At 39.4% G+C, this 27,479-nt stretch overlaps 1 pseudogene; it reads left to right on the top strand.

Annotated features, from left to right (window-relative positions):
- Positions 1 to 919: 919 nt before the first annotated feature.
- Positions 920 to 27,479, top strand: LOC131920425 (UDP-glucuronosyltransferase 2B31-like; annotated as a pseudogene).

Below are 27,479 nucleotides of genomic sequence, written 5' to 3'. Positions count from 1 at the left end.
AATGGGAAAAAAAACAGATTTACTCATTGTAATCACTTTAGTAAGAAAGGCAGAGAGAGCCCATCATGTTTATCCAACTCCATCTTCAGGATTCTGACAAGACATAGCTGAGCAGGTCAGCAACTATATGGTCCCTTGCCCACCATTTTGTTAGCTCCTAGGCACTTCAGAAATGTTAGTCTCCTCCAGTTTGTAAATGGCCCTTGAGGAACTATTCCTCCTAGGTACCCCCGAGGCATCAGACAATTCTTCTTCCACCAGAAGATCACCAGGAAAATTCTAGTTTTTTAGTGTCCATTCTTTCAATAGGCTGATAGTCGAGAAAGGAGGCAAAAGTGTCTCATTAGAATATATTCACTCCTGCCTGGGTGACAAGAAAGCAGATTCCTGATTGGATAGGGCTGGAACCAATGGAAAGGCTAAGAGAACGGTGCTTCTATCTAGGTTAAAATCAGCTTCAAATTTAGTTACAGGTTTATAATTCTGAGGTTATACTATGGACCTCTGAACCATTTATTTAAAATCATTAAATAGTATGGTATAGGAATGCTGTTGCCAACATTCATATGAAGACACAGTGAACTGTGATATTTTAAAAGTGTAACTCAACAGTTATGTCTTTTCTGTAAGTTCTTTATCAAGGAAGCTACATTAGAAGGAGAGAGACAAAGAAAGAGCAGGAGTTCTTTCTTTCCACTGTTCTCCAAGTACATTATACATTCAAGGTCACTGAGATTCAGGAGTCTTTTCACATGTTCACATCTGCCCCCTCATATTCCATTTGGCATCCAGAGGCTGTGACTATCCCATGTGTATTTACTTTTGTGGGTACAAGTTATACTTTAACTAATTATTACTCTCCTATATCTGCAAGATCTGAGTAATCGCCATTTGAAAGGCAGCTCTGAACTTAACCAAGATGTCTGTGAAAATGACAGCGGCCCTGCTCCTGCTCCAGCTGAGTGGCTTCTTTGGATCTGGGAGTGGTGGGAAGGTGCTGGTGTGGCCAATGGAATACAGCCATTGGCTCAACTTAAAGGTAATCCTAGAAGAACTTGTGAAGAAGGGCCATGAAGTGACTGTTCTGATACCCTCAGTTTCCTTTACTTATAAGGTTGACAAAGCATCTGCTATTGAGTTTGAGATATACCCTTCATCCTTTCCAAAGGCTGATTTGGAGGAACTTTATATCGAATTATTCAGGAAATGCATTTATGAGCTGCCAAAGCAATCATTTTGGAGATACTTTTTAATGTTGCAAGAAGTTGTTTGGAAATATTCAGATTATTTTGAAAGTCTCTGCAAAGATGTAGTTTTTAACAAGGAACTCATGACAAAACTACACAATTCAAGCTTTGATGTTATTGTAGCAGATCCTTTCATACCCTGCAGTGACCTGCTGGCTGAGCTTCTCAAGATACCACTTGTGTACAGTCTTCGCTTCTTTCCTGGTCCACATATAAAAAGTACAGTGGAGGACTCCCACTGCCTCCTTCCTATGTGCCTCCTGCTATGTCAGAATTGAGTGATCAAATGACATTCATGGAGAGGGTGCAAAATGTAATCTATGTGCTTTGTTTTGACTTTTGGTTCCAAAATTTTAATGAGAAGAGATGGAATCAGCTTTACAGTGAAGTATTAGGTAAGTTGTGTTCAATTGGGATTGTTGCACTCTAAATTTGCTGTGTCATTGAAGGTGAATTTGAAACAGCAGTATTGACAGCAGAAGGATTTATCTCTCCTAAGTAAAATGGTGAAAAGTCAGTGTAATTATCTGCCAAATTCAAAGCATTGTAGAAAAACGTCCCGATGTCAATTGCAAAGCCTTCAACAGGACTCGTCAGAAAGGCACACACGTACAAAACCAATCTTTGATAATGCCTCTAAGAAATAACAACCACAAGGCATTTTAACTCGTGTGTTAAAACAGTAGCTTTACCTGTGTGGTGGCATATCATCATCGTCATCATCCTCATCATGATTACTATACTGCTGCCATTACTTTTATTATCCTGACTACGCACATGCACACTTGTGTCACAGGTGGGGCACTTGTGCTCTATGTAACATATGTGAAGGTCAGATTCAAATTTGATGAGTTTTTACCTCCACTTTCATGTGGTTTCTCAGGGTCAATTCAGGTGTTCAGGCTTGTATGAGGACTGAACTCAAGTCATTAAGGTTTCGAGATAAACACTTTTACCATCTAATCCATTTCATTATGTAGAGGCCCACAGAGGTTTCCTAGGAAGATCTGAGCTTGCCTTACCCAGCAGTGCTGCATTAAGAGATGGCTTGACCACATGTATGGTTAACAGGTGATTGGAAGGGTCTGCACTTGGTTGATCTAGAGGGAGCTATTTTGCCCACCCCTTGGCATTCGTACCAAAAGCCCCTTTGAAGAGACAAAAGAGGCTGATGTATATTGATCCAGGCCCTCCTGAAGCTATCCTGTGGTTCTGTCTGTCTTCTCTCCCATCTATCTTTCTATCTAAATATTTCTCACCCCTCTCTCCTCAAGAGTACCCTGGGGGAAAAGTGGGAGATGGCCTCCCACAGATAGTGCCATGAACAGGGACAAGAACTTGGCAAAAAGAGGGTTGGGGCCCATAGGAAGCAGTGGACATGTCCAATTTTGTAGTATAATTGAAGGCAGGCATATTCTATTTTTGGGAGTGAAAGTAGAGTAGCTGAAAAAAATGTCAAAGGGAAAAAAGAGGCTGCAGTGAATCTCTCTCTCTCTCTCTCTCTCTCTCTCTCTCTCTCTCTCTCTCTCTCTCTCTCTGTTTAGGTTTCTCTCTCATTTCTATCTATAAAAATTAAGTAAAAATATAGGGTTAAATGTAGGAATATTGGGTAAGAAGAAACTAAGGATAAGAGTAGAATTTCCCTTGTGCTGAAATGGGGCACGAAAATAGTAAGCAGGTCTTCAATGATTCACTTGAAGAAAGTTTGAGAAACTTGGGGTAATGTAAAATATAGGCATATGGTGTAAGAAAAAAAACTTAGTATAAGAAAAGCAACAAGACAGAGGAGCTATGTCCTTGATTCTCCAAACTATGGGACTATTAAGGCAGACTCCTGTAGAAGAATCAGAGTCAGGAAAATACACTATGAGGAAAATATGCAGAAAAAGATTCCTGTCGAAAAAAATTTTCTCTGAGACAGATGCAGGCGAGACAAAACCCTCTGCTCTGCGGATATTGCCACTGTGTGAAAACATCGTACCATCAGAATTAGTTTCCTCTTGGCCATGAAGCCGAGAATAAAGAACAGAAATCATGGGGAAAATTTAGTAATCTCTCTTTCAAAAACTGAAAGCTTTTCAGATTTTTTTTCTCAGAACTCTTTTCTTTCTGTAAGAGCAAAATTAGACTCACCAGGAATGAACATCTATCAGAATGGGAAAGTCTCCTGCAATTGCCCTAGAAAAATAAATAAATAAATAACTTCTTGGAACATGGTAAACCCTCTCTGCTAGTCCTGTCTTCCCTTCAAGCCAGTATTAGAAAAACAGTAGAAACTTAGGACCATAGCCAGAGTCCCTTATGACCAGAGCCTAGGGAGAGGAGCCTGAGAGAGCACAGGCAGAGAGCCGAATGGGGCACCTTCCCTCCAGTGTGGAGCTGCAGCAGAGGCTGTGCAGGACCCGGAGAAAAGCTGACGGCATGGAGGAAGCAGTGGGGCCTTGGAAATCCTCCCTGCAGAAAAAAACAGGGTCATAGTTTTTAGCAGTAGCTGCAAAGCTGCAATGACATCACGGGAAAAATACAGACAAAATTTGGCTTTACATATGAGGCTGGTGAGGATGGCGGGAGCAACCTGCCTTACCACAAAGCCCAAGTGGGTTGATGGGGCCACACAGTGCCCATGGCTGAGGAGAGGAACAAAAGAATCACTCTGAAAAAAAGCTTTTTTATTATTATTTTTTCTTTTTATATCAAGAAAAATTTTCCATTTATTTTACACACCAGTCAAAATCTCCCTCTTCCCTCCTCTCCCCCTAGCATCCCCCTCCCAACCCAACCCCTACTCCTCCCCAGAAGAAGGCAAGGGCCTCCCGTGGGGAGGCACATCCAGTAGAGGCAAGTCCAAGCCACTCCCCATGCCTCAAGGCTGTGTGAGGTGTCCCATCATAAGTAGTGGGCTCCAAAAAGCCCCCTCATGCACCTGGGATGGAATCTGATCTTACCCCCAGGGGGCCCCAAAGCAAATCAAGCTACCCAGTGCAGAGGGTCTAGTCCAGTTCCATGAAGGCTCCACAGCCATTGATCCAACTTTCGTGAGTTCCCACTAGTTTGGTTTGGTTGTCTCTGCAGGTATCCCAATCATGATCCTGATGCACTTGCTCATAGAATCCCTCTTCTCTCTCTTTGACTGGACTCCAGGAACTCTGCCTGGTGTTTGGCTGTGAATCTCTGCATCTGCTTCCATTAGTCACTGGAGAAACGCTCTGTGTTGACAGTTAGAATATTTAGCCATCTGATCACCTGAGTAGGACAGTTCAGGCACCCTCTCGACTACTGCCAGTAGTCTAATGTGCGGTCATCCTTGTGGATTCCTGGGAATTTCCCTAACACTCTGTTTCTCCCTATTCCCGTGATGTCTTCATTTATCATGGTATCACTCTCACTGCTTTCCCACTTCATCCCTGTTCCAGCTTAACCATCCTGTTCCCTTATGTTCTCAACTCTTACTCCCTACCCTCTGTTGCCCATCCTTCACCCCAAGTTTATTCATGGAGATCTCATCTATTTCTCCTTCCCAGGGCAATGCATGTGTCCCTCTTTGGGTCTTCCTTGTTAGCTAGCTTTTCTGGAGTTGTGGGTTGTAGTCTGGTTATCCTTTGCTTTATATCTAGTAACCACTTGAGTGAGTACATACCATGTTTGTCCTTCTGAGTCTGGGTTACCTCACTCAGGATGATATTTTCTAGTTCCATCCATTTGCCTGCAAATTTCATGATGTCATTGTTTTTCTCTGCTGATTAATACTCCATTGTGTATATGTACCACATTTTCTTAATTTATTCTTCAGTTGAGGGGCATCTAGGTTTGTTGCAGGTTCTGGCTATTATTAATAATGCTGCTGTGAACATGGTTAAGCATGTCTCCTTTAGGTATGATTGAACATTCCTTGGGTATATGCCAAAGAGTGGTATAGCTGGGTTTTGAGGAAGATTGAGTCCCAATTTTCTGAGAAACAGCCATACTGATTTCCAATGTGGCTGTGTAAGTTTGCATTCCCACCAACAGTGGAGGAGTGTTCCCCTTGCTCCATATCCTCCCCAACATAATCTGTCTGTAGTGTTTTTTTTTTAGCCATTCTGCAGGTGTAAGATGGTATCTCAGAATCATTTTGATTTGCATTTCCCTGATGACTAAAGATGTTGAGCAACTCCTTAATGTCTTTTGGCCATTTGAGATTCTTCTGTTGAGAATTCTGTGTTTAGCTCTGTAGCCCATATCTCTTGAGTTCTTTATATATTTTGGAGATCAGACCTCTGTAAGATGTGGGGTTGGTAAGGATCTTTTCCCATTCTGTAGGCTGTTGTTTTGTCTTATTTACTGTGTCTTTTGCCTTATAGAAGCTTCTCAGTCAGGAGGTCCCATTTATTAATTGTTACTCTCAGTGTCTGTGCTACTGGTGTTATAACTAGGAAGTGGCCTCCTGTGCCAATGTGTTCAAGACTACTTCCTACTTTCTCTTCTACAGGTTCAGTGTAACTGGATTTATACTGAGGTCTTTAAACCACTTGGACTTGAGTTTTATGTATGGCAAAAGATATGGATCTATTTGCAATCTTCTACAGGTTGACTCCAGTTATGCCAGCACCATTTGTTGAAGATGCTTTCTTTTTTCCATGGTACAGTTTTGCTTTCTTTGTCAAAATCAGGTGTTCATAGGTGTGTGGGTTAATGTCATAGTCTTCAATTTGATTCTATTGGTCCACATGTCCAATTTTATGCCAGTACCAAGCTGTTTTTATTACTATAGCTCTACAGTAGAGCTTGAGGTCAGGGATGGTGATACCTCCAGAGGTAGCTTTATTGTACAGGATTCTTTTAGCTATCCTAGGTTTTCTGTTTTTCCAAATGAAGTTGAGTATTGGTCTTTCCAGGTCTGTGAAGAATTGTGTTGGGATTTTGATGGGGATTGCATTGAATCTGTAGGTTGCTTTTGGTAAGATTGCCATTTTTACTATGTTAATTCTACCTACCCATGAGCATGGGAGATTTTTCCATTTTCTGATATCTTCTTCAATTTCTTTCTTCAGGGACTTAAAGTTCTTGTCATATGGGTCCTTCACTTGCTTAGTTATAGTTAACCCAAGATATTTTATATTATTTGTGGTTATTGTAAAAGGTGATGTTTCTCTTATTTCTTTCTCAGCCCATTTATCATTTGTATATAGGAGGGCTGCTGTTTTTTGGGATTTTTTTTAGTTAATCTTGTATCCTACCACATTACTTAAGTTATTTATGAACTGCATGAGGTTTTTTTGGTAGAATTTTTGGGGTCACTTATGTATACTATCATATCGTCTGCAAATAGTGAAAGTTTGACTTCTTTCTTTCCAATTTACATCCACTTGACCTCCTTTTGTTGTCTTATTGCTCTAGCTAGAATTTCAAGTACTATATTGAATAAATATGGGGAGAATAGACAGCCTTGTCTTGTTCCCGATTTTAATAGAATCGCTTTGAGCTTCTGTCTATTTAGATTGATGTTGGCTGTTGGCTTGCTGTAAATTGAATTTATTATGTTTAGGTTTGTTCCTTGTATTCCCGATCTCTCCAAGACCTTTATCATGACAGGTTGTTGGATTTTGTCAAAAGCCTTTTCAACATCTAATGAAATGATCATGTGGTTTTTTTTTCTTTCAGTTTTTTTATATGGTATATTTCATTGACATATTTTCATATGTTGAACCATCCTTGCATCTCTGGGATGAAGCCTACTTGATCATGGTGGATAATTTTTGAATGTGTTCTTGAATTTGGTTTGCCAATATTTTATTAAGTATTTTTGCATCAATGTTCATGAGGGATATTGTTCTGTAATTCTCTTTCTTTGTTGCATCTTTTTGTGGTTTGTGAATCAGAGTAACTGTAGCCTCATAAAAGGAGTTTGGTAATGTTCCTTCTGTTTCTATTGTGTGGAACTATTTGAAGAGTATTGGTATATACTATTCTTTGAAAATCTGGTAGAATCCTGCACTGAAACCATCTGGTCCTGTACTTTTTTGGTTGGGAGGTTTTTTAATGACTGTTTCTATTAGGTGTTATTGGTCTACTTAAATTGTTTATGTGGTCTTGATTTAACTTTGGTATGTGGTACCTATCAAGAAAATTGTCCATTTATTTTAGTTTTTCCAATTTCGTGGACTACAAGTTTTGAAGTATGACCTGATGATTCTCTGGATTTCCTCCTTGTCTGTTGTTATGTCTCCCTTTTCATTTCTGATTTTATTAATTTGGATGCTCTTTCTCTGCATTTTGGATAGTTTGGATAAGGACTTGTCTATCTTGTTGATTTTCTCAAAGAACCAACTCTTTGTTTCATTGATTCTTTGTATTGTTCTCTTTGTTTCTATTTTATTGATTTCAGCTCTCAATTTGATTATTTCCTGGCATCTATTCCTTGTAGATAGAGTTTTCCTTCCTGGCCCACAGTCAGGACAAATCTCTCTCACCTGCCAGTCCCACAGCCTCTCAGACCCGACCAAGTAAACACAGAGACTTATATTGATTTCAAACTGTATGGCCATGGCAGGCTTCTTGCTAACTGTTCTTATAGCTTAAATTAATCCATTTCTATAAATCTATACCTTGCCACGTGGCTCGTGGCTTACCGGCATCTTCATATGCTGTTTGTCATCATGGCGGCTGGCAGTGTCTCTCTGACTCAGCCTTCCACTTCCCAGCTTTATTCTCCTCCTTGTCCCGCCTACACTTCCTGCTTAGCCAAAGATGGACAACTTTCTTCTTGATAGCTTCCAACCTAAGCCAGAGTATGTTTCATGGAAAGTGTACCTCCATGATAGGTAAGAAAAATTAATCAAGAAGGATGAACAAAGACAGGCACAGTCTATCTGAGGGGGTTGGGGGGTTCTTTATTATATCAAGAGGGAGTTCTGTAGGCCCACAGAGGTTTCCTAGTAATATCTGAGCTTGCTTTGCCTAGCAGGGCTGTATTAAGCGATGGCTTTACCACATGCATGGTTACCACATGATTTGAAGGATCTTCACTTGGCTGAGCTAGGGGGAGGTCTTTTGCCACACCCCTTGCCATGCATATAAAAAGCCCTTATGAAGAGACAGAAGGGGCTGGTGGATATTGAGCCAGGCCCTCCCAAAGCTATCCTGTGTTTCTCTCTGTCTTCTTTCCTCTCTATTTTTTATCTAAATATTTCTCATCCCTCTCTCCTCCAAAGTACCCTGAAGAAAAAGTGAGAGTGGGCCTCCCACATCACTAGCCCCTAAAACAGTAGCTTTAAACAAATTCAATGTCATCATGATTTGCACATATAGACTGAGGACTAATACATATTTCTAGATAGGTATCTACATAGCATTGAGAACTTTCCCCTTTATATACATTAGTTTTCTCATTTATAATTTGAAATATTTTCTCATTTCACCTGCTAAGTTTCTGCACAGCTGTGAATACACACTCTATGTAATTAGCACAGAAAACATGTGTATTTAAGACTTTGGACAATCTATATTTATTTATTAGTGGGGTTAAAATTAAGTTTAAAAATGTATGACAATGAAGTGTAGACACTGATTACTAGTAAGTGTGTTTTAAGATACACGTAATGACTAAACATCTCTTTCTATATTTTATGACTTGTTATCCTTATTATCTCCAAACAAACTCACACATAATTATTAAACAGTCAATTGTGAATTAAGAGCAGTATAATGACAAGGAACTCAGGCATAATTGAAAATTATCTTTGAAGTGAGCCAGGCCTACACAGTGAGACCCTGCCTCAAAATGAAGTGCTGAAGCAAGAATCCCCACAAATATTTACACTGGATGTGTCAGCACACACCTGTAATCCCAGCAGATGATACATGAAGGGAGAAGATCTGGAGTTCAAGGTCAACTATGGCTACATAGTGACATAGGAATCACACTTGGGCTCCATCAGAATATCTCCAACCAAAACAAAAGAGCACAAAATTCTCAGTTCCCTTAGGAGAGCACACATCAAGATTCCAGCAGATAACCAGGGCAACCTTAATGAAAAATAGCAGGAAAAAGTGTTTCCCTGACTATGATAAACATGATTCATAGATAAGGAGATTGGATATATTTAAATAGCATATCTAGATATTTGGTAATCTTGAATTTCCAAGGTATTTCACAGATGTGGTATCTTCTACATCACTTGCCACTTGCACAGTGACTTCATATATCTCTAAGCATAAGGATGAGTAATATAGATAGTGTAAACTTGTGTTACAACACTCAGATGTACATAGACACACAGAGAGAGAGGGGGTGCAAATATGTTTCATATCCCAGCCATATGCTTGTAAATGACTCTGGTTACATTATCAAAAGTACTTTCAGAAGACTCCCTGGCATATTCATCTTCACCTGACACTTATGTCATGGGTTATACCTTCCCTGTTCTGATCCCTCTTCAGGAAGACCCACAACACTCACCGAGTTGATGGGGAAGGCAGATATATGGCTCATTCGAACCTACTGGGATTTGGAATTTCCTCACCCTCTCTTACCAAATTTTGATTATGTTGGAGGACTCCACTGCAGACCTGCCAAGCCTCTGCCTAAGGTAAATATAGTGTCGTTTGTTTGCTTCTGTTTGCCTTGCATTTTCAGCAAGAGTGATTATATTTTATTACTTCAGAATGGTTGTCAAACTCAGAGTCACAGGAATTTAGATAAAGAAAGCCGCCTATAGAAACACCTGTATCCATTCCATCAAAAGTGTATGTATTTCAAGCCAGCAGTGGTGGCCCAGGCCTTTAATGCCAGCACTCGGAAGGCAAAGTCTTGTGTGTCCATGTGAGTTCAAGGCCAATCTGTTCTACAGACTGAGTTCTAGGACAGCTAGGATTGTTAAACAGAGAAACACTGTCTCAAAAAATCCAAAAAAAAAGTGTGAATTTCATGTGGATTAAATTAATTCAGTAAGATTCTGTTATAAGAAAATTTTCAATATTTGAGTATAAAAACACACAAATACTAAATGCAGAGAGAAGTTCAAAAGCCAAGTCCTATACAAAGTGATTTGAGAGTAGATAGATGGAGTATGAACAAAGAAAATCTCATTTTCAAGAGTGGCTCTGTTTACTTTCTTGATCAAACACACAAGTGAAAACGTACATACAAGCATATATTTGCCAAAAATGACATAGTAACTTCAATGTAAATGGAGGTGGGGCTTTTCTTTTATCCTGAATGCTCAGTCCCATATAATCACACAAAGCTTATTATATTAATTACAGAATGTTTGGTCTGTAGTTCAGGCTTATTACTGACTAGCTCGTACCATTTAAATTACCCCATTTCTATTGACCTACATTTTGCCACGTGGCTTTGTGGCCTTACCTGTTCTCTAGCATCTTGCTTCTTCTGGGGCTGGCTTGTCTCTCTCTGACTCTGCCCTTCTCCTCTCTGTATTTTCAGTTTGGCTGTCCCACCTGGCTTTATTCTGCTTTGCTATAGGCCATACCAACTTCTTTATTAACCACTGAGAGAAATACATATTCACAGCATACAGAAGGATTATCCTACAGCATTTGCCCCTTTCTGTCTAGTCAAAAAGGAAGGTTTCATGTTTAATATAGTTAAATTACATACAAGAAAACAGTTATCAAACAAGAATTACAGTTACAATATCCAGTCCATTTGTATTTGACAAAATTAGAGAAAATATTTTATTATTTATCTCATCTTGGTGAGTTTAAAGCTTTATATCTATCTTACCTTTTTATCATAACTAAGAAAAACTTTAATTTTCTAGTCTTCAATTCCATGAAAGAATTGAGAATGAAATAATATTACCTGAGTAAGCAAAAAGTGCAGGCAAGTGACTTCCAAAAAATGTGACAAATGACAGAATCAACTGGCTGCCTGGAAAGTCACCCAAGTTTCCTCTGTAATATTGGACATCCATCTTTGGGACATAGACCTAGCATATCTGACAGACTTTCCTGTGAAGAAGGGAAATTTGAAGGACTGTCCTACCTTGTCTTGTCAAAGCTCGGCAGTCACCTTTCTGGTGTCCTGCTGGTAGAGTTTGGACAAGAACAGTCAGCTATTGAAGGAAGGGCAGTTTCTTTGCCCGAATGGCTAGCTTTTGTCATAAAGAAAACAAACTGCATATGGAGTTTTTCTATGCCCTTCATCTTTTGTAGAGTACATTGGTGCTTCCAGGAACAGATGTGTCTCACTGTCATGAAAAGTCTAAGTTATTAAAACATTTTAAATGCCATATTCTATAGGTGTTTGAAGATTACATATCTATCTGAAATATATCTTTGTATATCTAGAAAACCAAACTAGCATGACTATAAGTTTGACTATTATAAATGACAAACTATATTTTTGCAATTTTGTATTTTTTAATTACACCTTTACATTTTTAATTCAGCTGTATAAACACAATACTTACAACAAGAGTAGAAATATTCATGAATTATAACAAAAATTAACCTTAAATTTAAATCAATAAACTAAAATCTATATCAATGTAAAATATTTTGAGAATAACAGTTGTTTTTTGAATTAAAGGAGATTCAATAAACTATCCTTTATTCCCATCATTTTTATATAATATCTCCCTCTCTTCTTTTAGAAATAGATTGACTATGATCAATAACAATTAGTAGCCAACACCCTTTAAATGTTATGAACCAGCCCCCACAATTATTTACCCTAGCAATTCTTTAGGAATGTGAGATAAGAGACTTCTTTAGAAATAGAGGGAAGAGAAACAGAGAGAAAACACAGGATAGACTCAGGTGGGCCTGGGTCCTTATCCAAACAGACCCCAAACTTTATTCCAAAGGTCTATTTATAACAATGCCAAGGGGTGGAGCAAAAGACTCCCCACCCCTTGCTAGTTATAGTGAAGTGTAGACCCTTAAAAAACACCTGATACTCAGGCCCATTGTCCAATCAATCTCTGCTGGGTACAGCCACTAAGAAAACTAGTGGGATACAACAGGTCCCTCTTTATATTATAAAAGAAAAAACCCTTGATGTAACTGCATCAAAATTAACATAATAATTCTAACATAAACATTTTTATTAACAATTATAATTCCTACTTTCAACCTTCCTACAAACCTGCTCTCAAACTACAAACCTACATTTAAGAACAATTTCTTAATAGAACTATACAAAATATAACATTAATTCACTCAAGTAACACGAAAATACTTTTTAAATTAAATATACCGAGGAATATTAACTCTCCCTTTTCTTTATATTTAAATTAAATCTTGATCCTAGTTAGAAAACCTATATTTCTCTATAAGCAATTCCATTTTTATATAAACAGTTCCATATGCAGTTCATAAGTCATCACCATTGATAGAGTCTATATGCATAAGTAAATTCAAACTGTCCCACTGTAATGAAAACATTACTGTCCATTTCATTTCTTAAGCCTGAAAGTTCAAAAAGAGTTCTGGTACCATTCCTAAAAGTTCCTCTGAGCACTCTAGTCAGGACCTGGCTTGTCAGCTGCCCTTAAGTCTGTGTATAGCTGTCAGAGTTGTAATGACTCTGAAGCAACAGCTACAAAGAAGAGAAGTCCCACAACCAAAACTTTTCAGGTCTTTCAAATCTCTCTGAAACCTCTGCTAGCATCCACCACTGTGCTCTGTAGTCTGCAGGCCTCTGCAACCAGGCCACTCTCAGACCAAGCTAGAGAGCTTCACCTCACAGCCACATGGGTTCAATGCTCCTTCAGCTGTCATGAGCTGAACCATGGCTTTTCCACAGCCACCCTGGCTTTGGGAGGAAAACCCATTACCTCCATCACTGACAGTCCAAGTGCTCATCAAACTGGGTCCTAGCCGCAGATCCCTGCTCTCCTTATTTAGCAGGGAGCACTCAGCAGTTCCCACGTGTCTCAACTGCTCATCCAGCACTGACACCACTCTGTTCTAGGCCTCCAGAAGCAGTTTGGTCTCTGAAGTCTCCATTGATCACTCTTCATCTTTCCTGTGGCCACAGCAATCCACTGGGCTTTCTCCACCATTCACCTTTCTCAAGGTGTAACATCACAAAGGCTGCAGAACCTTGCTGTTCATCTTTCCCACAGTGTGGCATCTCTTCTGGGCTTCCAAACTGCTGCTTGCCATTAGCTTGTCTCATAGCTTAGCATGTCCCCTTCTCACAGTGGCTTCCTTTCAGTAGAAAACATGTAGACCCTTGTTTACAGCATTGATGCCTTGAGGATCTCACATTCTGAGACCTTCTTGCTGCTGGCACTTGCACTGGCTCTTGGCGTCTGCTGCTTGAGGAGCTATGACGCTTCAGAGATCTCAGCTGATAATAGCTGGCTCTTATTTTCTGAAGCTGGCAGTCTCTGGAGCTTCTTCTTGTTGTTATTGGTGGTTTCTGGAACTTCCAAGTCTGGTATGGATATTTTTTTCCCAAGGTAGGAATACTTACTCTTCATATCCTTAGACCTAAAGCCTATGTATTCTAAGCCTACATTTTCTGACTAAATCTATGACCTATTTAAACCTACATTTGATAGGACTACTTTATAAACTTTACCCAAGTCTCATTCAAGCCTATATAGTATACTTACATTCTATAGGACTACTCTCTAAACCCTAACCAAGTCCTACTCAAACATTTACATTTACTTTATAAACCTTACATAAGTCTTACTTACATTCTATGTCTATTTTATATACCTTAACATCTAGAAGAAACCTTACCTAAGTCTACAACTAGCATCTTTACTTCTTACAGGCTTAATATAGGACTGCTTTAGATATTCTTAAAGAAACTCTACAGGACTACCTTAGCAAAGATATTTCTTAACATCTAGAAAAGATTTTTTAACTAAATTATTAGCAAGACCAGAAGTACACAAATAATTTCTAAAGTTCTAAATTTATAGTAAAGTTTTGATATCTTGAGAGTTTGAAGTAAGAACTGTCAATGGCTCTTTCAATGCTGGGATTTAGTGAGTTCTGTTGCTGTGGATTTGTAACATTTGTTGCTACGAAGCTGTAACATTTTTGGTACAAGGCCACACCCCAAAGTTGCCTTTCCTGCCAAGCTCTCTCAGCCATTCCAGAACCAGCAGAGATTAGCTCTCAGTGGTAACCGGTTTCTAGCTAGAGGCTGTCCCTTTACCCAGAGTTATAACAGCTCCCCTAAGTGCTTCAGTTCAGACAAACATTTCTGTTACAGCAGTACTTTTGGTTTGCTCTACTGAAAAGCTTCCCTTCAGGCTGAGAGTGAAATTACCATACTAAACTGCTATAAAGCTCTTAGCAAAACTCTTTGAGCAGCTATTAGATGATATAAGGCACTGTTTCAAACCTGCATTAATACCACATTTCCCAGAAATCCTTTCAGGTATGCTAACAAACTTTCTAGTTCCCTTTACAGGGTTTCACTTTTACAAAAGATTTTTCTTTCCTAAGCTTGCCTTAGAGAGCCTGTGCCACTTTTTAACAGATCTTTGCCCTGACCCAGTTCCTGAGCCTTGCATCTGTTAGTCCTGACAATCAGTTTGTGGCTTATTGCCAGAGGCAAAACCCTTGGGGCTTCACTCCAGGTCAATGAGGCAAACCGAAAGCATATGTTTCAGAAACTTCTATTCTCTGATAGAAAAAGGAGCTCCTCTCCTGGATAGCTCCCCATTAAGCTCTTCTTTGATAGATTTTTCCTATGATTCTTCTCCAGGATTTTGCATTCATAGCCCCATAGTTAGGCTTATCTTATCCTCCTTTACCCTAAGTTTTTTCTTTTGTGTATTCCTAACCAATTGTTCCTATTTTCTACCTTCCTTAATTTTTACAAATAGAAGAGAGAGAGAGAGTGTCCACACCTACATAGAGAGAAGTATAATCCTGCAACCTTGTGGTATCTCATTGCCTAACTTATATACCCATGAATAAAATATCTATTTATGACAATGGCAAGGGGTGGAGCAAAAGACCTCCCCCTTGCTAGTTAGTCAAGTGTAGATGCTTACAAACACCTGATACTCAGGCCCATGGTCCAATCAACCTCTTATGCAGTCCTGCTGGGTGCAGCCACTAGGAAACCTAGTGGGCTACAACTATTAAATGAAAACAAACATTCATAAATATAATTTTGGGAATTTGGGTGTAGTTTTCTAGACTATATCCCGCTGGTTGGAGGGTGCTGCTAATCTTTGAGAGACCCTGAGAAAAATGAGAATTATGGTCAAGTCCTGACTGGAGTCTTTTGTGACAGCAGCTTTCAAGCTGTTCTGGATGTAGAACTCAGAGGAAGCTGCAACAGAGGTGCTCTGAAATGTTCGATCATCTGGGACATCCATTCCCATCAGAGATTTTTTAGGGGATCTTCTTCAATCAAACCATGTTAACTTGGAATAAATGCACAGTCTCTCCTTTCCTGTGGAAACAAAATCATAACCTCTCCTCAAAAGAATTTTTGATTTCCATTTGACAAATGTATTTTTTACTTCCATTTTAAAGTTAAGACATTCCTAAAGTATTTGGTGGGTTTATTTCCATATTTCCTCTTTAAATGACAGGTCTCTTAGCAGCTGTCCTTTGTCAGTAATCAAAAAATTCAGAATTAACACAGCAATATACAGGATCCAGACTTCCTATGTATTTATCATCTTTGTATGGCTTTTTTATATTACTTTTACTGTTTCTTTAACTAAATTGGTTCTGTGAATGTCTATACCCATTCCCTATTAACCAATAAAAGGAATACATATTCACAGCACACAGAAGAATTATCCTACAGCCCATAAATTGACAGAATATAGTAAATTCCTTTTGAATGAAAATAGTATCTGTTACAAAGAACATGAATGAAAAGACAATGGACATTCTTTTTTTTTTACTGTATTTTAATAGATTTTTTTACAAATATTTATTTATTTATTTATTTATTTTTTAATTTTTATTTTGCAATACAATTCAGTTCTACATATCAGCCACAGATTCCCTTGTTCTCCCCCCTCCCCCCCCTCACCTTCCCCCCAGCCCGCCCCCAATTCCAATCTCCTCCAGGGCAAAGCCTTCCCCACAGACTGAGATCAACCTGGTGGACTCAGTCCAGGTAGGTCCAGTCCCCTCCTCCCAGGCCGAGCCAAGGGACCCTGCATAGGCCCCAGGTTTCAAACAGCCGACTCATGCAGTGAGCACAGGGCCCGGTGCCACTGCCTGGATGCCTCCCAAACAGATCAGGCCAATCAACTGTCTCACCCACTCAGAGGGCCTGATCCAGTTGGTGACCCCTCAGCCATTGGTTCATATTTCATGTGTTTCCGTTTGTTTGGCTATTTGTCTCTGTACTTTATCCGACCTTGGTCTCAACAATTCTCTCTCATATAAACCCTCCTCATTCTCGCTAATTGGACTCCCAGAGATCCACCTGGGGCCTAGTCATGGATCTCTGCATCCAGATCCCTCAGTAGTTGGATGAGGTTTCTAGCATGACAATTAGGGTGTTTGGCCATCCCATCACCAGAGTAGGTCAGTTCGGACTGTCTCTCGACCATTGCCAGCAGTCTGTTGTGGGGGTATCTTTGTGGATTTCTGTGGGCCTCTCTAGCACTTTGTTTCTTCCTATTCTCACGTGGTCTTCATTTACCATGGTCTCCTATTCCTTGTTCTCCCTCTCTGTTGTTGATCCAGCTGAGATCTCCCACTCACCCAAGCTCTCTTTCCCTCGACCCTCACCCTTCACTACCCCCACTCATGTCCAGGCTGTTCATGTAGATCTCATTCCATTTCTCTGTCATTGGGCGATCCCTGTGTCTTTCTTGGGGTCCTGTTTTCCAGGTAGCCTGCCTGGTGGTGTGAGTAGCAGTCCAGTCATCCTTGTTCCACATCTAGTATCCTGTTATGAGTGAGTACATACCATGTTTGTCTTTCTGAGTCTGGGATACCTCACTCAGGATGATTTTTTCTAGATCCATCCATTTGTCTGCAAACCTCATGATGTCATTGTTTTTCTCTGCTGAGTAGTATTCCATTGTGTATATGTACCACATTTTGTTTATCCATTCTTCAGTTGAAGGGCATCTAGGTTGTTTCCATGTTCTGGCTATTACAAACAACGCTGATATGAACATAGCTGAACAAGTGCTCTTGTGGTGTGGTTGAGCATTCCTTGGGTATATGCCCAAGAGTGGTATAGCTGGATCTTGGGGGAGATGGATTCCCAATTTTCTAAGAAATCGCCATATTGATTTCCCAAGTGGTTGTACAAGCTTGCATTCCCACCAGCAGTGGAGGAGAGTTCCCCTAGCTCCACATCCTCTCCAGCATAAGGTGTCTTCAGTGTTTTTGATCTTAGCCATTCTGACAGGCGTAAGGTGGTATCTCAGAGTTGTTTTGATTTGCATTTCCCTGATGATTAGGGATGTTGAGCAATTCCTTAAATGTCTTTCAGCCATTTGAGTTTCCTCTGTTGAGAATTCTCTGTTTAGTTCTATAGCCCATTTCTTAATTGGACTGTTGGGCATTTTGATGTCTAATTTCTTGAGTTCCTTATATATTCTGGATATCAGTCCTCTGTCAGATGTGGGATTGGTGAATAACTTTTCCCATTCTGTAGGCTGTCGCTTTGCTTTGTTGACCGTATCCTTTGCCCTACAAAAGCTTCTCAGTTTCAAGAGGTCCCATTGATTGATTGTTTCTCTCAGTGTCTGTGCTACTGGTGTTCTATTTAGAAAGTGGTCTCCTATGCCAATGCGTTCAAGACTACTTCCTACTTTCTCTTCTAGCAGGTTCAGAGTAGCTGGGTTTATGTTGAGGTCCTTGATCCACTTGGACTTAAGTTTTGTGCATGGTGATAGATATGGATCTATTTGCAGCCTTCTACATGTTGATATCCAGTTTTGCCAGCACCATTTGTTGAAGATGCTTTCTTTTTTCCATTGTGCACTTTTGGCTTCTTTGTCAAAAATTATTTGTTCATAGGTGTGGGGATTAATGTCAGGGTCTTCAATTCGATTCCATTGGTCCACATGTCGGTTTTTATGCCAGTACCAAGCTGTTTTTATTACTGTAGCTCTATAGTACAACTTGAAGTCAGGGATCGTGATGCCTCCAGAGGTTGTTTTATTGTACAGGATTCTTTTGGCTATCCTGGGTTTTTTGTTTTTCCATATGAAGTTGAGTATTATTCTTTCCAGGTCTGTGAAGAATTGTGTTGGTATTTTGATGGGGATTGCATTGAATCTGTAGATTGCTTTTGGTAAGATTGCCATTTTTACTATGTTAGTTCTGCCTATCCATGAGCATGGGAGATCTTTCCATTTTCTGACATCTTCTTCAATTTCTTTTTTCAGGGACTTAAAGTTCTTGTCATATAGGTCCTTCACTTGCTTGGTTAGTGTTACCCCAAGGTATTTTATGTCATTTGTGGCTATAGTAAAGGGTGATGTATCTCTGATTTCCTTCTCTGCTTTTTTGTCCATTGTATATAGGAGGGCTACTGATTTTTTTGAGTTGATCTTGTATCCTGCTATGTTGCTGAAGGTGTTTATAAGTTGTATCAGTTCCTTGGTGGAATCTTTGGGGTTGCTCAAGTATACTATCATGTCATCTGCAAATAGGGAAAGCTTGACTTCTTCCTTTCCAATTTGTATCCCCTTAATCTCCTTATGTTGTCTTATTGCTCTGGCTAGAACTTCAAGTACTATATTGAATAAGTATGGGGAGAGCGGACAGCCTTGCCTCGTTCCTGATTTTAGTGGAATTGCTTTGAGTTTCTCTCCATTTAATTTGATGTTGGCTGTTGGCTTGCTGTAAATTGCCTTTATTATGTTTAGGTATGTTCCCTGTATTCCTGATCGCTCCAAGACCTTTATCATGAAGGGGTGTTGGATTTTGTCAAATGCCTTTTCAGCATCTAGTGAGATGATCATGTGGTTTTTTTCTTTGAGTTTGTTTATATGGTGTATCACATTGACAGACTTTCGTATGTTGAATCATCCTTGCATCCCTGGAATGAATCCTACTTGATCATGGTGGATAATTGTTTTGATGTGTTCTTGGAGTCTGTTTGCCAGTATTTTATTGAGTATTTTTGCATCAATGTTCATGAGGGAGATCGGTCTGTAGTTCTCTCTCTTTGTTGTATCCTTGTTTGGTTTGGGAATCAGGGTAATTGTAGCCTCATAGAAGGAGTTTGGTAATGTTCCTTCTGTTTCTATTGTATGGAACAATTTAGAGAGTATTGGTATTAACTCTTCTTTGAAGATCTGGTAGAATTCTGCACTGAAACCATCTGGTCCTGGGCTTTTTTTGGTTGGGAGACTTTTAATGACTGTTTCTATTTCGTTAGGGGTTATTGGACTATTTAAATAGTTTATCTGGTCTTGATTTAATTTAGGTATGTGGTAACTATCCAGAAAATTATCCATTTCTTTTAGGTTTTCCAGTTTTGTGGAATAGAGGTTTTTGAAGTATGACCTGATGATTCTCTGGATTTCCTCAATGTCTGTTGTTATGTCCCCCTTTTCATTTCTGATTTTGTTGATTTGGATGCTGTCTCTCTGTTTTTTGGTTAGTTTGGATAAGGGCTTGTCTATCTTGTTGATTTTCTCAAAGAACCAACTCTTTGTTTCATTAATTTTTTGTATTGTTCTCTTTGTTTCTATTTTATTGATTTCAGCTCTCACTTTGATAATTTCCTGGCATCTATTTTTCCTGGGAGACTTTGCTTCTTCCTGTTCTAGAACTTTCAGGTGTGCTGTTAAGTCACTAGTGTGAGATTTCTCCAGCTTATTTATGTGGGCGTTTAGTGCTATGAATTTCCCTCTTAGTACTGCTTTCATAGTGTCCCATAGGTTTGGATATGTGGTGTCTTCATTTTCGTTGATCTCTAGGAAGTCTTTAATTTCTTTCTTTATTTCTTCCTTAACCCATTGGTGATTCAGGTGGGTATTGTTCAGTTTCCATGAGATTGTAGGTTTTCTGTAGTTTTTGTTGTTGTTGAAATCCAACTTTAGACCATGGTGGTCTGATAGAACACAGGAGGTTATTCCAATTGTTTTGTATCTGTTTAGATTTGTTTTGTGACCAAGTATGTGGTCGATTTTAGAGAAGGTTCCATGGGGTGCTGAGAAGAAGGTATATTCTTTTTTGTTAGGATGGAATGTTCTGTAGATGTCGATTAAGTCCATTTGAGTCATGACATCAATTAAGTCCTTTATTTCTCTGTTAAGTTTCGATTTGGGGGATCTGTCCAGTGGTGAAAGTGGGGTGTTGAGGTCTCCCACTATTAATGTGTGGGGTTTTATATGTGATTTAAGCTTTAATAATGTTTCTTTTACATATGTGGGTGCCCTTGTGTTTGGGGCATAAATGTTCAGAATTGAGACTTCATCTTGGTGGATCTTTCCTGTGATGAGTATGTAATGCCCTTCTTGATCTCTTTTGATTGATTTTAGTTTGAAGTCTATTTTGCTGGATATCAGGATGGCTACACCCACTTGTTTCTTAAGACCGTTTGATTGGAAAGTCTTTTCCCAGCCTTTTATTTTTGGGTAGTGTCTATCTTTGAATTTGAGATGTGTTTCTTGTATGCAGCAGAAAGATGGGTCCTGCTTTCGTATCCATTCTGTAAGCCTATGTCTTTTTATAGGTGAATTAAGTCCATTGATATTGAGGGATATTAATGTCCAGTGATTGTTCATTCCTGTTATTTTTTGGTGGTGATGTGTGTGTACTTTTCTTCGTTGGGGTTTACTGCTGTGGCTTTATCTATTGCCTGCGTTTTCGAGGGTGTATCTGACTTCCTTAGGTTGGAATTTTCCTTTTAGTGCTTTCTGTAGGGCTGGGTTTGTGGATAAATATTGTTTAAATCTGGCTTTGTCATGGAATGTCTTGTTCACTCCATCTATGATGATTGAAAGTTTTGCTGGGTATATTAGTCTAGGCTGACATCCATGGTCTCTTAGTGTCTGCATTACATCTGTCCAGGACCTTCTGGCTTTCAAAGTCTCCATTGAGAAATCGGGTGTTATTCTGATAGGTTTGCCTTTATATGTCACTTGGCCTTTTTCCTTTGCTGCTCTTAATATTCTTTCTTTATTCTGTACGTTTAATTGTTTAATTATTATGTGGCGAGGGGACTTTTTTTGGGGGTCTAGTCTGTTTGGTGTTCTATAGGCTTCCTGTATCTTCATAGGCATTTCCTTCTTTAAGTTGGGAAAGTTTTCTTCTATGATCTTGTTGAATATATTTTCTGTGCCCTTGAGTTGGTATTCTTCTCCTTCTTCTACCCCTATTATTCGTAGGTTTGGTCTTTTCATGGTGTCCCAAATTTCTTGGACATTTTGGTTCATGACTTTGTTGACTTTAGTGTTTTCTTTGACTGATGAATCTGACAATGGACATTCTTAACAAGATAAGAAATAGATTTATGGTCCATGAATTCTACTCCTGCATATGTATATAAAAGAACTAAATGAAGGATGTCTATGAGATAGTAATACAAGGATTATCATGGCAGCACTATTCCTGAAGGGAAGAGTGCAGATGGATTGAATAAGAATGACCTCCATAGGCTCATATACTTGAATGTTTGGTTCCCAGTTGGTGAACTGTTTAGGAAGCATTAGAAGGGGTGATTTAATTGGAGAAAATGTGTCACAGGAGGTAGGCTTTAAGGTGTCAATAACCCAAACCATGTTTGGTCTCTTTCTATGTGTCTGCAATTTATGGTTCAGGTAGAGATCTGGGATACTATTCCAGTGTGAGGCCTGCTTGTGATGGTGCTCCCCACCAAGATGTTCATAGACTAACACTCTGAAGCTTTAAGCAAGCCCCCAACTAATTGATTTTTTTATAAATTGTCTTAATCATGGAGTCTCCTCAAAAGATTAGAACAGAAACTATGAAAGGTAGAAGCAACCTAGAAATCACTAAAATTGTTGATAAAAATTAGATAGTATGCAAATAAAAAAATCACTAAAAATTTAAAACCTATGGTCTAGAGATGCATGGTATTACTTTTAATGACAGTACACTAAGTAAACTAGCCAATGAGCAAGACAGAAATAAAATGAGAATACCTTATGTAAACTCTTTAGACTGGTCACAATAATAGAAACAGAAAGCAGGTGTTTGGTGGGCAAGGGAACAGGGAGGAAGAAAGAGAACTTTGAAGTTAATATCAACAAATCTTGCTTGTCAAGATGAAAATGTGCCAGAACTGTTTTAATGAATGTGAAGTTGTGTAACACAGAGAACTGTAACCTTACATTTGACTACAACTGTACATCCTATATGTGGATGTGAATAGTTTTAAAGCATCTGGTATTCTAGTCATTTCTAATGCTGCTCAGTTTCTTCCTGTGGATGTTGGTGTCAGTTTCTATGCAGGTTATTTGGTGTTGCTGCTGTTTGTGATGAGCTGATATTCCATTAACAGGAGATAGAAGACTTTGTCCAGTCTTCTGGAGAACATGGTGTTGTGGTGTTTTCCCTGGGATCCGTGGTGGGTACCCTAACAGAAGAAAGGGCCAATGTGATTGCCGCAGGCCTTGCCCAGATTCCACAGAAGGTGAGATACAGTGTCTCAGTGTTGTATCCTCACTAAGACTGTCATGTCCAATTCAGGTGTGATGGTAGAAACCTCCATCTTCAGTGAGAAACCGAAGCTGTCTTGATAGCTCTAGTTCATATCTGAAGTCACTTAAGACACCAAAATACAAGGGACAGCTGCCAAATAGTGTGTGGTGTTTTTGATTAATAACTTTGTTATTATCATTGTGTTCAGAAAGAAAAACACTTAACAAGTGTTTGTGAAGTTGATATTAGGAAGGTATTATAGGCACAAAAGTGCCTTCTTACATCCTCCATTATCTTGGAGGATATTTAAGGACTCTCCACACACTACAGTGTAAATATACAGCATTTAAATTATAACCAGTAAGTGCACCGGCCCAGTAACAATAAGGAAGCAATCAAAATTTGCAGCTGTGGCACTGCAGAAGTGCCTCATCCTTGAAGAGCATGTGTTGCTCACCCAGAGGACCTGAACTTACTTCTGAGACCCCACATTTGTCAGCTCACAACTGCCCATAACTGCATCTCCATGGGATCCAATGCCCTCATCCAGCCTGTCATGACACCCATACACACTTTCCATCCATATGTATACACATACTGTCTTAGTTAGGGTTTCTATTGTGGTGAAGACACCTCTTGACCACAGCAATTCTTACAAAGGAAAACATTTAACTGGGGCTGGCTTACCACCTCAGAGGTTTAGTCTATTATCATCATGGCCAGTGGCATGCAGGTAGACATAGTGCCAGAAAAACAACAGAGTTCTTACATCTTTATTCACAGGCAGCAGAAGGAGACTGTGTGCCACACTGGGCATAGGTTGAACATATGAGCCCTCAAAGCCTGTCCCCACAGTGGCACATTTCCAACAACAAGGTCACACTTCCTCCAACAAGACCACACCTCCAATAGGACCAATACCTATAGGCAAGCATTGAAACACATGAGTCTATTGGGGCCATACCTATTCAAACTACCACACATACATACTCACACATGCATATATCCTGGCTTACACATAAATAATAATAAGTCATTATTTTAAAAATGGAACTTGTGCTATTTTTGTGTATTTGTTTATCTTCTATTATTATTATTATTATTATTATTATTATTATTATTATTATTATTATTTAGATGCCTGTGTGCTTTCTAAGGATAGAGAAAGAATGGGCATGGATTAGGATGGAGGTGAAAGAGCTAATGGAGGAAAAATATAATCAGAACATATTAATGAAAAAAATATTTTCAATAAAAAGAAAATAGAAAAAGAAGAACATGTAAATTTTTTAAAATGGAGTTTGTATAATAGCATAATATTGCTTTGTGGTCTTGGCCAAATGTGACCACCTACATATTCCAATGGTATTATGCATGGAAATGTTTTCCTTGCTATTCAAAACAATAGGTAGGCTAGGATTTACCAACCCAGAGTCCACCTGGGAGACTGTGGCTTTTAATGCTGAAATAGAAGGTAACTCTGGGACTTGCTCTTGAAGTGATCATGGGCATAAAAAAAGGCATGTTACAGGGACCTAATCTAAAAAAATACTTATAATAAAAGTGACGATAAGGGAATTAACTCAAATATCCTTGAAAAATATTTATATTGAATGTGGAAAGTAAAAATTGCTATAAATACATATTAGAATAATAAAGGTGTATCTTAGTAACATTGGTGGACTGTTGAACTGGAATTACAATCACACATTTTTTTTAATGTGCATTGGTGTTTGGCCTGCATGTATGTTAGTGTGAGGGTGTATGCTCCCATGGACCTGGAGTTACAGACAGACAGTAGTGAGCTGCCATGTGGGTTCTGGGATTTGATACTGGGTCCTCTGGAATAGCAGCCAGTGCTCTTAAACAACGAGCCACCTCTCCTGCTTTGACACATTTCTTAACTCCTGGTTAATATTACTGAACCTATCTTTGTCTAAGTTGCTGTTGGTTAAATGTTAAGGTGGCATGCTGACACTGGATAAGCATGAGAATAAATGCAGGAGAGTGAAGAGTGTTGCATCCTTGCTGTAGTAGTTCTTCATAGTTCCCATCATCCATCCTCACCTGCTGGCTCCTTGAGACTGGGCATTTATATCCATTGATTCTTAAATTATCCAGAATTCTAACTGGAGTAACTTGACATTTGACCAAAGTAATAAGAGGCTAGCTTCCTCTTAACAGGTTCTTTGGCGATACAAAGGCAAGAAACCAAGCACCCTAGGCTCCAACACTCAGCTGTATGAATGGATTCCCCAGAATGACCTTCTCGGTAAGCATGAGAAGATTCCCTGGGACATGAAGAACAACTGCTCAGGAAGGTGAATGTCAACACTAAGGTACTTAGGACACTGTGATCTACTTCTGGAGAAAATGGCTAAAAAATTAATGTGAATATTCTGTACAATAAAATTGGAGATTGGAGAATCTATTTTCATCTCCACTGTAATTATCTTTCAGATATAGTTAAGAAACTTCATGTTTGTGTTCATCTCCTATTTCTATACTTTTACATACACCCTTTCCTCTACTGTAGGCAATTTCAAATGCCAGTTAGAATGGTATTCTTTCATTAATGACTCTTCAGTTACTAGCTCCCCCAAAACTCCACATCATAAGGCAGTCCTATATGTGGTGAAGCATTGCTTGTCATAATTCTCATTCCATCAGTATGATCAACCAACCCCCTACTACACAGAGGCAACCTACCACGAGCAGTGGCTTCACTTTTCCTTTAAGAGAACACACTCTCCTGAACCACAGCCTGTGCTTACACAAGCTGTTTGCTGCACTTGGGAGGAGCTCTGCCCTTTTGTCCATTGCACAAAATCATTCTGCTTCCACACTGCACCTTCTCTATGTGGCCTTTACTTAACCTCTGTGGACTTTCACTATTCCTTGCTCTAAGACATGGGAGGAATTCAGAGTAGTCCCATAGTTATGATAATGATATTTAGAGAATATTTACCCTTTCTGTGCCTTTTTCCCCTGCCTCTCATTTTCTATCTCAGACTCATGATTAACACTTGCCCTTAATTTCTCCCCTTCCTGGGTCATCCTCAAACCAGAGCTTTTATAACTCATGGTGGCAGCAATGGCATCTATGAGGCTATCTACCACGGGATCCCTGTGGTTGGCATTCCTTTGTTTGGAGACCAATTTGATAATGTTGTTCACATGAAGACCAAAGGAGCAGGTGTTAGACTGGACTTTCTCACAATGTCCAGTGCAGATTTGGCTGATGCAGTGAAGACAGTGACAAATGACCCTTCGTAAGTACAGTGATTTTGTTCAAGATGGTACTGGTCCAGATAGGTTCTCTCCAAGGTCACAGTAGAATCCATCTGATCTTTAGTGTAATCAGATTTCCTGTTTCTCGCCTGTACCACAGCTTCATGGACAAGTAAACACACAGATTATATCACTTACAAACTGTATAGTCTATGACAGGCCTCTTGCTAGCTAGCTCTTTTATCTTAAATTAACCCATTTCTACTAATCTATGTTGTGTCATGTGTTCTGTAGCCTACCGGTTTCCTGGCATGTTGTTCCTTGGGTGGCAGGCTGGTGTCTCTCTCTCCTCTCCTTTCTTCTTCCTGTCTCTCTGCTTATATTTCCTGTCTGCCTCTAAGCTGCCATGCCACAGGCCAATACAGCTTTATTTATCAATCAATATGGGAACAACATATATTCAAAACATACAGAAAGACATCCCCTAGCACATTACTCTAAGTTTGAAAACATCAACAAAAATATAAAACCCATTTAAGCACTCAGGAATGAGCTTTTACTATCAATCAAGACTGCAAATTAACCCTATAGATGTACTGTATGAGAGGTTAGTTTACAATGATTTGATGATGGAAACAGATTCTAAGCTGCATCCTAGCCCTCAAGTCATCTTGTGCAAAGTATGTCCCATTCATACCAGTTCCCAATTTTTATTCAATAGTGTTTTTATTGAGATTATAAAGAATTATGACACTGTTTTTTCTCAAGAGCATCAATGTGATCATGCTCAATGTCTATGAATCACCTCACTGACAGTGCTAGAAAAGGATTATGAACATTTGCTCTGCTGGAAAGATTTACTTCCCCAAATGATTTGCCATCTCAGTTTTGAAAAGAATTTCTCAGAAAATACAAGCTTACAGGAAATCTTTCAAAAAACGTCTCAATCAAAACCACACTGTTCCTAGTGCTAATCTATGGCATTTATTGAGTCTCATGATGCTTTCACTGAAGCTTTCTTAGGCTTGAAGCACTTAGGTAAATTAATTTGTTTTTGATGTTGGTGTCTTTAGGTATAAGGAGAATGCCATGAGGCTATCAAGAATCCAAAAGGATCAGCCAGTGAAGCCCCTGGACAGAGCCGTCTTCTGGATTGAGTATGTCATGCGCAACAAAGGAGCCAAGCACCTTTGTGTGGCAGCACATGACCTCACCTGGTTCCAGTACCACTCTCTGGATGTGCTTGCATTCCTGCTGGCCTGTGTGGTGACTGTGATGCTCATCATCATGAAGTGTTGCCTCTTTTGTTGCCGGAAGTTTGCTAAAGCTGGAGAGAAGAAGAAAAGGGAGTCGCTGAAGTGGGGAGGATGGACACACAAACCGCCCCCAGTGCATCCCAGCAAGGCCGGCTTTCCATCTTATCCCTTAGTCACAACTGACCTGGACACTGTCACTCTTACTCTTGCCTTTTGA

Source organism: Peromyscus eremicus, chromosome 10, assembly GCF_949786415.1.
Source record: "Peromyscus eremicus chromosome 10, PerEre_H2_v1, whole genome shotgun sequence".
Taxonomy (NCBI): Eukaryota; Metazoa; Chordata; class Mammalia; order Rodentia; family Cricetidae; genus Peromyscus; species Peromyscus eremicus.
The sequence above is the reverse complement of the archived record's forward strand: the minus strand, read 5'-3'. Positions and strand labels throughout refer to the sequence as shown.